The 14,018-nt window shown below is 47.3% G+C and overlaps 1 protein-coding gene across 1 annotated transcript in view; it reads left to right on the top strand.

The window, feature by feature from the left end:
• Nuak1 (NUAK family kinase 1) overlaps positions 1 to 14,018 on the top strand; it is a 69,408-nt gene that overhangs the window by 29,630 nt on the left and 25,760 nt on the right. The gene's annotated exons all lie outside the window — the stretch shown is intronic.

Raw genomic sequence — 14,018 nt, 5'->3', positions numbered from 1 at the left:
TCACTGTGTCAAATAAAGACTTCCCATAAAGACATTTTACAAGGATTTGTAATATTTCATTTAGGGGCATATCATAATTTGTTGAGTCGGATTTCTTTTGCCAAACATAATTGTTACTCCAGATTTTCTGGTTGTTATAAACAGAGCTTTATTGATTTCTATTCTGATTATTTTCTTATGGGAAATTACTTTTAAAATTATTCAGTCCAGTGTTTTCCTAATACATACATACATACATGCATACATACATGTGTAAATAAAGTGCAGTTTATTTAAAATATATTTTAAATATATTTAATGTATATATTAATATATATAAGCATGTAGTTATGTATATTGATATTTTAAGACAGGATCTCACTATGTAGCCTTATCTTGTCTGAAGCTCAAAGAAATCCTCCTGCCTCTGCCTCCTGAAGGCTGGGATTAAAAGTGTGTGCTGTCATCACCCTGGCTCCCCACATTATTTTTCAAATATGTGGTTAAGTCAGAAAAGATGAACTTCTTTAGAAAGTGAACTTCCTTTTCATTTTGGGTCCATAAAAATGTACCAGGTAAAGGGAGCAAGATGGCGTCCCTAGATTTTTAGCTGTCCTGTATCTACCTCCATCTTGTCTCCCTGGTTCTTCTCTGCTAGAAGTCAGTATTGGCAATACCTTTTCTGCTTTTTTTCAATCTCAGGGTCTGTTTGTTTGTTTCTGTGTTTTCTCTTTTAAGTATTTATGTATTTAAGTAAGCAGCATGTAGTGAGGACTACAGAAGCTGCAGTGTTCAAACTCTTCATGCAATGTGGGGCATCCTGGCTGATCCTTAAAGGTTTTTTGGAGGGAAAAGTTAGAAAAAAAAAAAACAACAACGGAAAACCACTTTCAAAAATAAATCTAAACTTGCCTGGTGAAAGAGGGGTTTATGGATGTTGGAAGTGGGTAGACACACGAATGTGGGCCAGGGTGAATTTATTTACTTTCTGAGGGGTTTGCTCTGCGTGGGTCCGTTTCCATGGAAACCCAAGCGCTGCCCTGTGTGGTATGGACTAGGATGAGCCTGTGATACGTGAGCATGGTTGTTTCTGGGCTGCGTGGCCTGACAGTGTGATCAGAATCTGCACCCAGCGTGGGCTTCTCAGGATTCTTATTTGGGAAGGCCACCCGCAGAAACTGACATCCGGCCCTGGAGAAACTGACTTCAGGTCAGCATCAGGGAAGCTAAGAACCAGACAGGATCAGTGGGGGACAGGAAACCATTGTCCTCCCAAAGGGAAAGTCCAGAATGAATAGTCTGCTGCCAAGGTTGCACAGGTCATGGAAGATTCTGGAAGAATCTGCATTATAACATTAAAGACAGCTACCCATGGGAAGTAAAGTCCTTTTGGTGACTAGGACTGATCGCTAGCATGGCCTCAGGAGGGAGCTTGGGCCCCAGTTGTACCTTGAGAGAAGGTTTTAGGCAGTCAGAGAAGAGCTTGCGTTTTCAGGTGAGACAGACTTGGGGTTCAGCCCTAAATCCTCCAGTGTAGCCTAGACATGAGACTCTGGGGATGATGTTGGGTGTCACTGACATACCTGTCAAACGGGAATGGGAGGGGTGGGGATGCAGCTCAGAGGCAGAGCACTTGCTAAGTATCTTATCAGGCCCTACAGTACCACAGAAAGGATGGTGACCTCTGTATCTCTCTGTAGGACTGTCGTTAGGATTAAACGGCATAGCATTCACAGGAAGTCAAAAATAATAATTACAATGGGGAAATCCCGTCATCTCATTCCATGAGTACTACATGAGGCTAGTAGCTACCATACTGGATAGTGTAGATCTAGAACGTTCTCATCGGAAGGTTCTTCTGGGCAATGCTGGTATATATTGTTTATGCACCATATACATGGGTTGCTTTTTATTTTATTTCTGGTTAAGTCAGATTCCCTTCATTGACTCTCTAGGGATCTCTGCCTGTCAATAAGTTAAATGGGTCGAAGAAATCTCATTGTCTTCAAGTGTTTTGGAACGGTACATGCTATGCGAATAAAATTCTCAGGGACGTTCATGTGGTGTGTTGGTTTGTTCGTTTCTCCAAATTCACAGCTTCCAGGTCTGCTTTCCCATATCCGCTGGGGATGAGGGCAGCTCCCCACTTCCCTGGGGGGCTAGGAACAGGCTTGCTGAGGCTATTCCAGCTCTCAGGGCTCTGACTATGACCCCACTTTCCTTGGTCCCATGACTTTGTCTTCCTGACTGGCATCCCTGTCTAGTTCTGAGGGTGGAGTTGGAGAGCCCTTTACAGAGGTCTCTTTGGATCTCACTGCAGGTCTGTGAGGTGGGCAGATCACGCGTTCCCATTCGGTAGCTGTGGACACCGAGGCCCCGGAAGGGTAATAGCGACTCGCTGGGTACACCAGTGTGCTGGGACTGTGGCAACGCAGTTACTGCTTCCTTTCAGTTCTAATGACTGGAGTCAAGGCCAAGGTGGTGGCTGTGAGGGACCTCCTGAGGCTGTGAGGGAAGGAGGCCTTTGAGGTTTCTCCCTTGCGCTTATAGAAGGCCAACTTCTCACCGGGTCTTCAAACTGTCTTCCCTACGTCCATGAGCAAGTACCGTCTTCCTGGATCGTACTAGGTTAGGGTCCATGCTGATGGCCTCATTTAAACTTAATTGTCTCTGTGAGGACATTTAGATAGGGCCACATCTTGATGTAGGGAGTACATTAGGGCTTCAGCCTCAGTTTTGAGCAGGGGATACAATTTAGCTGGTCACATTGCTGGCTGGTGGCCCTATCAGTTAGGTCTCTTGATGGATCGAGGTCTCTCGACAGTGTTGTTTTTTGACTCCACAGTGCCTCCCCACCCTGCTTTCTGATCTTGTGCTTTGTCCTGCTGTCTCTGGCTCGTTCTTTTCTGAACTCGATGCCCATTCAGGCCTGATCTTGGGCAGAGGAGGGGGAGGCAGCAGGGACTAGAAGGGAGGTCTTGCACATTTGAGAGATTGTGTGCTGATCTCCTGGCCACTCACAGAGTAAGAGGGAATCTTCTGGAAACTGAAGGATGGCAGCCACCCGGGAGTCCGTGTTGAGTACAGACACGTTCATTTGCTTAGTGAATCACCCAAGGGGCCTTTCGGACATTAGCTAAGTGGGTAGGTTCTAGCAAAGCACTTTACAGTTTCTTCTTCAGTAAGGACCATTAGAATCATTCCATGGACATATTTGTGTGTGTGTGTGTGTGTGTGTGTGTGTGTGTGTGTGTATGTACATGTATACACACAGGCAACACATAAAGATACACACCAGCACTCACCCACTTCGGTAAAACACTGAGGCACAATTTTGATAAAAACAATACTGTGTCTAACCCTGCGTGTTTGGTGACTGGGTTCTCCCGAGGGGAAGGAATGTCATGTTTGGCACGAGTGGTCAAGTTAAAAGCTTTATGGTCCCAGAAGACAATGGCATGGTTAAGTACCTGCTGTGTCTGAGGCGCCAGCAGATCCTTAAAACCCAAGGGGAAGCAAGTTCCGCTCTTGCGCAGAGCTGACACGCAGGAAGGGGAGATGGGAAATATCCAAGGTGACCAGGTAGGCCTGTCTGGCTGATGTTTGAGCCGAGTGCATTTTGATCATCCATTTTTGAAACGAGTCCTGTATTTGGAGAAGGGTCTAAGCCCTTGGTGGAGCTGGGCTTTTCAGGCCAATGGACCCGCACATGCAGATGCTCAGAGGAGAGAAGCACTCATGTTGGTAGAGTGGCAGGGGACGGATGAAGATGAGGAGGGGTGAGGGCATGGGTAACAGAATGTTCTCAATCAGGGTCACATAGTGTAGTCAGAGGCTGCTCATTGATTCCTGGCTGCCCAGCTAGCTTAGATTTGAAATAATCTCACAGAAACTGTACTATTTAAATCACTGCTTGGCCCATTAGCTCTAGCTTCTTATTGGTTAACTCTTACATAATGTAATTCATTTCTATTCTGTATATCGCCACGTGGCTGTGGCTTACAGGTTAAAGTTCCCAGCATCTGTTTCCAGCGGCTTCATGGCTTCTCTCTGACTCTGCCCTTCTCCTTCCATGCTATAGGCCAAGACAGTTCTTTATTCATTAACCAATAAAAGCAACACACAAACAGAAGGACCTCCCACACCAACATGGGCTAAAGGAGACAGTGCTGCTCCCACACAGGGAACAGACAGCTATTGGAAGGTTCTGAGGAAAATGTACTTTTTTTTTAACTTCTAATTTCAAATTTGTGTATGGTGTGTGTGTGTGTGTGTGTGTGTGTGTGTGTATGTTTGTGTGTATGTGTGTGTGTACGTACATATATGTGGAGTTCAGAGGACAACCTGCCCATTGTTCCTCAGGTGCCCTTCACCTTTTGTTTGCAAGAGGGTCTCATTGGCCTGGAAGTTACCACGTAGGGTGGGCTAGCTGGTCAGTGAGCCCCAGGAAGCTGCCTGTCTCTGCTTCCCCTCTCACCAACTCATGGATTTACACACATACAGTCCCCCATCCAGCTCTTCACATGGGTTCTGGGTTAGAAAGAAGATCCCCATGCTTGTGAGTCAAGCCATCCACCAACCGAGCCATCTCCCCAACCTTATCAGAAAATGTGTGTAACTTAGATTGATATATTACATATTACATTATTGTTTATATTTTACAAGACAGAGTGCAGTGGGCGTGAGCCCTGTGTTAGACGATATACATGTATTTGTCTCATTTAGCCCTTCTAGCCGATAACGTAATATGGGCATTTTGACTTAGAGACAAAATTCATTTCCTAAAGTTGTACCGCTTAGTGATTATAGGGTTTGGCTTTTGAATTCAGCCAGTGACACTGACCCGGTATAGGGTCTATGGTGGCCTGCGGGGACGCTTGTTGAGGGCTAATGTCATCCCTGTGAGATACAGAGAATTCTGGTTTCACAGAGGGCTGTCTTCTATATCTGATAGCACCAGTTCCAGCTGTGTGGGCATAGTAGGTGCTGTCTCTGCTCTGTCTTTTGAGAAGAATCCTGTATCCCACACCTGCTGGTTTACAGGGCAAGTGTTTTCTAAGCTGGGTACCCTCAGGTACCCAGTGGTGGCTTCACCAGATGCACTCTGCCGTTTACCAGACCTGAAACTTGATTCCTTCCAAGCATGTCTTTCCAGAAGCAGACTCTGGGGTGGACTGTCCTGTTGACCCTCTGATGAAAATGACTTCTCAAATTTGTCAACTCTGTGTAGAGAAAAACCATGTCTGGCTTCTACCGCTAAGTCGATAAGAGAAGAGGCCTGCCCTTTCTAATGGATGATGCCCGGGTAACCTAATCAGGAGCAAAGGGAAATCTCAGGCAGCATCTCAGGGTGGACCCGCTTCCGACTCAAAGAAATTCCATTCTTTCAGCAGGGAGGCGATTGACAATACGGAAAAACAGCAGAAAAAAGGAAGTATAGGAGCTTTCAAGTTGGTTTCCTAGAATGGAAAAGATAAAAACAGATATTGTCTGTGGTTCTGATTTCAGGACTGAGTTCAGACATCAAAGGCAGGTTGTCTCACCCCCACTTCCCCTTTGAAAGCCCAGGAACCCCATCCACAAGCCCTCTGGAGACTAGCATCTTTATTGCACAGCACAAGGCTCGAGAATCCCAGTGTCCCATCTGGCAGTAGTGCACACATAAGGCATTTGAAAGCAAAAAGGGAGGGGGATCCTAGGGGAGATGCAGCCTGGACTTTCACTTGTGTGCCCTCTGGGTTGTGGATATCTCTCTTCCTGGCCGTATCTGATTGCATCTCTTTATTGGCTCTTTGTATAGGGATGTGCTGGGGTGGGTGATCCTTTCATTTCTTTTATCTTAGGTAAAGGGATTTCTGGTTTCCTGTAACACGCAGAAAGATTTATTTTGGTATTCGTTACTTGTGGTCAATCTCTTTAGTAAGAATGTTTACAACATTACTTTTTACAAAGGATAGGGATGAAGCAGACGTGAGCCTCTCTTGATGAGCATGTCAATCTCCTGCATTGCCTTGTGAGCCTACACCTTGAGAAGATGTAGGAGCTCGTGCTCTCAAATAGGCTCTCGATTCCTACCACAAAGCCCTTGGATGGAGTTGCTGTCAATGAAAAGTTCCTCCCATCTTTCTAGAAAGCAAATTAACGCAGTTTTTCATATTATTTATCACCCTCTCCCTCTCCATTGTTGCCAGGAGATTAAGGTGGATACTTAAAGCAGCTGCTCGCACCCATGGTCGAGAGAAGAGAGGGAACGGAAGGTTGAACAACTGATTGTGCTCAGCTCTTTTGCTTCCCTTATACAGAGATGGTTGAGTTGATCCTGCACCATTCATTTCTGTAGTTATTCTTTGCTCATCAAAAATATGTTGAGCTCTGATGTTCCAAGTACTGTGCTGGTAGGACAAGTGTGGAAGCCCAGGCTCTTTGTCTGTACGTTGGGACAATGTCTTGATACTCTGTACAGCTGTAGGATTACATGTGCAAAGGAGTAGAACCGCCAGGTATGTGTTAATAAATGCTAAAGAGTCTTGTCTGTTTATTTTATCGCATGTATGCATGTATGCATGTGTGTATGCGTTTACATTTGTGTAAGAGTATTACATGAGTGTGCATGCCTTTGCATGTGTGTGTGTGTGCAAGTGTATATGTGTGTGTGAATGTATGTGTGTGTGAGGGGGGGCCCAGATGGATATTGGTCTTCCTTGATTGTTCTCCACCTTATGTATTGAGGCGGGGGTCTCTCACTTACTCAACACTCCCTAATACAGCTTGTTTCTTTAGCTGTCTTGCTCTGGGAGATCTATTTCTATCTCTTGTGTGCTGGGATTCCAGAAGGGGACACAACCCATTTGACTGTCACACGGTTCTCGAATTCATGCTCTAGTCCTTGTGCTTATGTAGCAAACACTTTCCCCAGCGAGCAATCTCTGTCCTGATCATTATGTATATGGTATCTGAAGGTAAGTGAGATGCCAGATGCTTGTTGGTGTGGTGTTGGGTACCAGCACAGTAGGCGGAGACCATATTAACCAGGTCCCTTGTTGGCATATTAGGTGCACATGGACACTTTCCTCCTACAGCATTTGTGACACTAATGTTTGCACCTCAGCCCCAAGGCTTCTGATTGAATCAGTCAGGCAGAGAAATGTGGAGTGATTCTTGCGACCAAGAGGACGATCACCTCTTGCAACCTGTGTTGGTCTAACCAGCTGTCGTCAGTGAGTCGGGGAGCGCATTCTGGCCACAGTCACCAAAGAGCAGTGGTTGACACCTTTAGCCTTGGGTTGACGTCATAAGCCATTTGGATGCTATCGTCCTCAGGGGTCCCATGAAACCCTTTGTTGAACTTGGCAAAGCAACGTGCTAGGCTTAGGTTTACTCTTTCGAACTCACGGCAAATTACTGGGTCTTGATTTAATCCACCCCTCTGCTGCCAGCCTCCCAAGTTCCCAGTGAAATCCTTGCAGACTGGACCCAAGTGCCCAGCCCTCCTCTGTCCCTGAGTCCCCGAGGGCTCTCCTTGCTGCTAGCTGTAGGGGTGAGCGCCTCGGCTGCGTGGCAGCACAACCACATTTTAAATGAGCTTCCTGTTAAATTAGCTCTCTGACCTTCAAGTGTATTATTTTCATTTGATTACACCCAAGTCATTTTTCTAGAGGCCGGAGATTAGAAATAAAACAAACAAAAAACTAACGTTTCTCCCTGCTTGTCTTGCCTCGCCCTCCTGAGTTTCCTGGAATTCAATTTTTTTTTCTAGTGTTTCAAATAAGGCCACTTGTACTTGAAGCTAATTTTTTAAAGACTAAATAAAACCATATTATGTTTCATATAGGGCCTTTTGAGATGAACTGGGGTTGCTTAATCATTTGCTTAGACAATCAACAGCATGCATTTAGAAAGGAAGGCTCATGGAACCCTGAAGAGTGGCCTTTTATGTGGTTACCAAAGGAAGATTGGGTGACCTATGACTTCTGTCCGGGTTGGTTTGTTTGGGATTCCTATGCTTCTCCCCACCACTCTGTCAGTTCTGACATGCCTCATGCGGTAACCTGTTCTCTGGATGCTGGTGGCCGTCCACTGAGTAGCACCAGGAATGGAAACAGAGACCCTGGTTAGGACAGCTTTGCTTGGGAAGAGAGACTTGGTTCCATAGTTGGGAGCATTTCCCGGCCAAGGACCCACATCAAGTAGCTTGTAAACATCTGCCACTCCAGCTCCAGGGAATCTGTTACCCTCTTGTTACGCGAGCAAGTACCTGCACTCAAAAGCTCCTATCTGTACATAGACATGCATATATCGTATAATAGAAATCTTGAGAGAGACAGAGGGGGAGAGAGAGAACTGGACTTAATTTTGCAGGGGGTTATAGGAGTCTGATGTCTGCACAGTGAATTTATTGCCTTCATTGCTGTCCTCTCACCCCCTCCCATCTCTCTCTCTCCACACACACACACACACACACACACACACACACACACACTCTTCCACCACCACCACCAGGAGGCTGGGTCTAGTCCAGGCTGGCACCCTTGAGACCCCTCTTCTTTATCCTAACCTTATTCTTTGATCTCCTAAAATTTGGTATTGGGCCGCCACAGTGTTTGTAACCCTGGCACAGGGACAAAATTCTCAGTGAGCCTTCAGCGTCTCCTCTTCCCCAGACAGTGTCCATACCTTGCTTTTTTCCAGTTGTTTGACGTTTTGAGACTAGATCTCTATAACCCTGACTAGCCTCCCTTCCCAGGGTCCTGAGAGTCAGGAATATACCCATACCCCTCCACACCCATTACATTTTCATCTCCTATCTTCTGGGTCTCCCGAAGTCTACCTCTGGCAGCGGGTGGTCAGCCTGGGTATGGCTTCTCTCCAGCATTCCAGCCAGCAGCCAGAATGAGCGCTGGTGTATTGTAAGACACGTGTGAACCAGAAAGCCTTCCATTGTCCAAACTGGGTAGTGCCTGCCTGTGATTCAGCTCTGACCACCCCCTTGACAATGGGAGCTATTAGTGCAGCTGAATTTTCTCACCCTCGCTGTGGGGGCTCCCAGACATCCCAGGACTGTTTCGTGAAACCGTGAACCCCTGAGGTGTTTGCAGTTTGGTTCTTGGGCATGTGCTTTTGAAGAATTAATCTTGTAATGATGACTAATTAGTCTGGAGCCAACTCTTTCAAGAAGATATTCTTGTGTTTCTGAAATTTAAAGAAAAAGCAGGCTAGGGGTTTCCGTGAGAATCTTCCTTGTCTTTAATCAAAGTGAGTCCCGTGGGAGTGGAAAGTACTTCTGTCAGTTTGAGGACGTCTATAACAGTGTCGCTGTCTGGTATGAGAGGTACCCTAGGCAGATAGAATCCAAACCAGCCATGGAGAGAACGCTGGCCAGTCCATCCTAACTAAGGAAGCCCTCTTCCTTTTCCTTAAAACCAGAAAACCGATCTTCCTCTCTGGAGAGTCCACATGAATCAGAAGCTCTCCTCTATCTCCACAGGAAGAAAATTTTCGTTTTTCAGAACCATGTGCCGCCACCTAGAGCATCCTGTAAATGGATCCCCACTTCACTCTCCTGCTAAAAGGCCTAGTATATTTGGTTCAGAAATGGCCAGTGGATGGTTAAACATCCCGGTGTCACCCGACTCCTTGGTGTTTCTCCTGGGCCAGAATGTTGTTTTTATGTTACACACTTTCTCAAGCTATACAAGTTACGTTATTAACCTTGGGGGCAGCAGAAGGGAATCGTTAGAAGCCGTGTAATTAATTAGCGCAGTTGTGAAAGCCAGGCAATCAGAAGTCGGAGGACGTGGACTGTCAGAGTGAAAGTCTGATAAAATTCAGGTTGAATGTGAAGGAACAGCTGTTACTATAGCAACCAGTCTGCCCCCCCCACACACCCCGAAATAGAAATAAACAAAAAACAAGGAAAGTAATCCAGGTTGGTTTTTGGGAAGAAGCAAGGCATGGGTAGCAGAGAGGGGGAAGTGTCTAGGTAGTCTGTACCAAAACAATAGGGACAGCATCCTATTAAAGCAAACCCTTCATCCTTTGGCCTGTTGGGTTCCATGCATATTCTTCTCTGGGAACATTTTCAGACTCATTCAGATTTACACCCCTGGTCCTTCCCTCCGGTCCTCTAGATACTAAAAGTATGAGCCATCCAGTTTGGCTCATGGATTATTTGGTAGGCTCTGTTCATTTCCAACTAGGACACAGCTCCTCGAAGGCAAAGGCCATGCCTTGTGTTGTTTTAGTGGCTTTAGCACATGGCAGAATGCTCAGACGGTGACTTCAAAGGCTGATCAAGTGTGTCCAGAAAAAGTTGTGAGATGGACTCCATGAAGGAGAAACCGTTGAGCAAAGCGCCACGTCCCACAACAGTGCACACAGATGTGCATCGGAAGACATGTGGCATGCAGACATGCTCCCAGTTGGGCTGGAGAGACAGCTCAATAGTTAAAAGCCTTTAGTCTGAAATCCACAGAAGCCATCCCTTTGGTCCCAAGCTCCTGGCCCCTTGCAGCGGTTTCACGGGATCTTTGTGATCAGTCCGTGCTGAGTGCGTGGCGTGCAGTCACTGGTGAAGAGAGAAAAACACGTTGTGTGGGAAGGATAGGCCACTGTCTGGCAGGAAGTGAGTTTTGAACTGTCTCAAAAGTCCAGGATTCCTGAGGCTCCTCTGGCCTTCCTTTCTTTTCTGCTGTCTTGACAATGTTTACTCACCTGCTTGGCTGCCTGGGAGCTTCTCATGGGTACTCGTTTCCTGAATATTTCATTCATGGTCCTCCTCTTGCTCCTCGTTCCCTGGGCCCTGCTAACACTTCTGTTTGTGTTTTTCTCACGCTGTTTTTCAGCAAGCCTGTCGTCTCCCTCTCTGGACTCGGTAACATCTTCTTTAATTATCCTCTTTGCCATGCCCATAGTAGGTGCTTTATACTGCTTTGTTGCCTTATTGAAACCCAGGCCGGGCACCTCAGGGTCCTGGCACACTGCTGCGGGCTGACTCAAGCTGAGCTAAGTTTCTATTCAGGGCCTGCAGTTTCCTGGTAGGCCTGGCATGTCAAGGGCCGCCGTTTTCCTTGCCATTTCGGAGCCACCACGCTTCTGGGTGAAAACTGTCTGGCCAAGAGACACAGGCTTTCATTTTTCAGAAAGGAAACCCTTCCCAACTGATGGAAAATAAGCTTTTGCTTTAGTGACTAATAACACAAACACAGACAAGATTTCTGGGCTTATAAATAACCAGTTGTAAGAGCGTCCAAGGGGAATGGCGCATTTTGTAAGAAGAATGGTCACGAGTATTCCTCCCACCTCTCCCAGAGTGACCTTCGTTGTGGGTAAGGAGTCTCAGGTCTTGGGTGCCGTTCCTCAGTGCCAGTTCCCAAGAACCTACCCTTAGCTGTTGTGAGAACTGGGCTGTTCTGGAAAGGAATAGCTGTTACCCAAAAGATGGGTTAAAGGGTTCTTCAAGTGGGACCGAGACACAGTGCTGAGTCAGCTCTCTGATCCTACCCCCCAAATTCTCTCTGTCCCCCAAATTCTCTCAGTGTCGTTGCTTCCTGAGAGTCAGGCAGAAGGACTGGTGTGGCCTGGTAACGAGGCCACACTTGGAGGCTACAGCTGATTGCACCATCCTGTCCTGGCCCCGCTTGAGTCCTCTGTAGCCATGGTGATTGGTCTGAGCCTTGCTCTACCAGGTGTTCCCCTCTATCAACTAAGACATTTAAAGGGCCACACCCAAATGACATCATTCACACAAAATGCATCTTAGCACAGGGCTGGCACACGATAGGCCTGCGGTACTTGGTGCTGTAGTTAAGAAAGAACTCAAGAGCCTTCTGCAGCCTTCTTGACAGAGTCGTTAATGCTCTCCAAATGCAGACTTCTCTTTGGCATTTAGCTCATCAAATGTGCTGTTCGAGCCTTGACCGTCAACTTGCCCTGCCTCCTACAGAGGCTGTAGATGGTGCCCCATAGCCAGGCCTAGCCACGTGGGGAATCCCATGGCCCTGCCGACTACCTATAACAACAAGGGGGTGGGCAGTCTCATTCAGATCCATCACATGCATCCCGTGTTTCCTGTACTGGGTTCAAAGCCCTTCCTCTGGGTGTGAACAGGACCACAGAGATGCCCTGGTTCACCCACAGACCCCAAGATAAGAACCTGCTGTTCGAGGGCAGCTAAGCCCACGTCTGAGCTTTTTCCAAATGTTTCATCTGTTGAATCACCGCATCTTTCCCCCAGAACACCTTCTAGAATCTGTGCTCCAGGAGGCATCACCATACTGGTGGTCTGCTTCTCGGCCCTTTGGCAGTGGCGTGACAGAGCAGGGTTAGAAGCCAGTGAGGGTGGAATTGTGGTGGGGTGACAGAGGTGGAGGGACCCGGTGTGTGTATTTCAGAGGGCATGCCGTCAGGGCACGCCAGCAGAAGCTACCTAGTGAACAATCTGTCCCACTGAGCTACGTTGAAGTACGCAGTTGACAAGGGAGGGGTCAGCTTTGGGGTAGTCCTGTCTGTGGGAGATATGCCACCTGTTCTTCAGATGACAGTCCCAATCTCCTTTAGGGAAGCTCCTGAGTCTGAGATGTGAGGTACTTGTGTATTTTATGTGCCAAAGCACTTAACTTTCTTCTTCCTTCTCCCTGCCTAAAAAAAAAAAAAAAAAAAAAGAATTGGAAGCCTGCTGCTTCATCAGCTTGAAACACATACCTCGAGGCCACCTTCCTCCCTTCCCAGAATTTATAGTTAATAAAAAGTACACTCCAGGCTGGAGTCCTGGTAGGAGCCAAAGTGGCTGGGTCCAGAGAGGCCAGCAGACACCCGGGCAGCCAGTGTTATCTGGCTGTACCCTTTCCTCTCCCAGCTTCCTACCTCCTTCCCCTTCATTTTATCAGAGAGGCTTGGCTGGATTGGAAGGAGCCAAAAAGGAACTGGCAGGGCGGGTGACCACTTAGCAGCCGGCGACAAGGTTTGGAAGGACAGGGAACCAAGGCTTCAGGCAGGTTCCAGTTCAACTCAGTTGCTCATTGCATGCGTGTGTGTGCGTGTGTGCTTGCATGTGTGAGTGTGTGTGTGTGTGTGTATGTGTATGGTGTTTTGGTGTCAGGTGCTGGGGGTCCAATAATATTAAAATAAACAATAACAGTCAATGTTATTGAGTGCTGGGCATACAGGCTTTGTTTTAAGCATCTACCATCTAAGAAATACATTCTAATTCCACTCACCTGTTACATTTGGTGTAACAGAAGCACAGAGAAGGCGAACAATTTCCCAGAGTTCCACAGCCAGAAGGACAAAAATCCTAGGTTTTAGCTCTCTCAGGCCAAGCTCGGAGTCCAGGCAGAGGAAAATGCTTATGGAACCAGGAAGTAAGTTGCCATGAGCGAGTATGGGCCAGTATGTAAGAGGCAGAAGGCACGTGACACACAGATAAATATGAATCCCTGGCCAGGATAGGGAGGGGGTGAGGGCAGGGGGAGAGCAGGGTGGGGGGAGCAGCAGCTCGTGTGTAAATGTCAGGAATGTAAGAGGCAGCTCTGAGTTGTTGCCCACGGAGGTGGGCTGGGAACAGTTGAAGTTGACAAGGTGGGCAGAGGGAGCATCTGGACCCTCTGTACCTTCTAGAAAGTATACAAGTCAAGACTCTTGCACTTAGCATGTCTTTGCCCTAAAGACATCTTACACGAAAGCCTGAGAGGCTCCAGGGACAGTGGAGTGACTGGCTGAAGCAGGGTCGAGGATCTAGAGCCTTCTCTTCTCCTTGGCCTTCTCTCTTCTGCCCCTGGGTTGGCCTTGGGTATCTGTCTGGAGCCCTGAGTTTATTCAGAACAGCTGGAGAGAGAGCCTTGACAACCATGGTGGAAAAAGGCACCCATGTTAGGTAGAGGTTGGATGAGAAGGGACTCGGGCTGGAGGCAGGGACACCCAGCTCCAGACTGCAGTCAAGACTGCAGGGGTCTTGCCTGCATTCCAGGGTTGGCTTCCTGACTCCTTACTCATGCCAGGAGCCAGAGCTAAGTTGGTTCTGCTCAGCGCTTTAGGAAGCCTCC

Source organism: Myodes glareolus, chromosome 26, assembly GCF_982192425.1.
Source record: "Myodes glareolus chromosome 26, mMyoGla1.1, whole genome shotgun sequence".
In the NCBI taxonomy this organism is placed as follows: domain Eukaryota; kingdom Metazoa; phylum Chordata; class Mammalia; order Rodentia; family Cricetidae; genus Myodes; species Myodes glareolus.
Note: the sequence above shows the minus strand (reverse complement) of the source record. Positions and strands in the feature narration are given on the sequence as shown.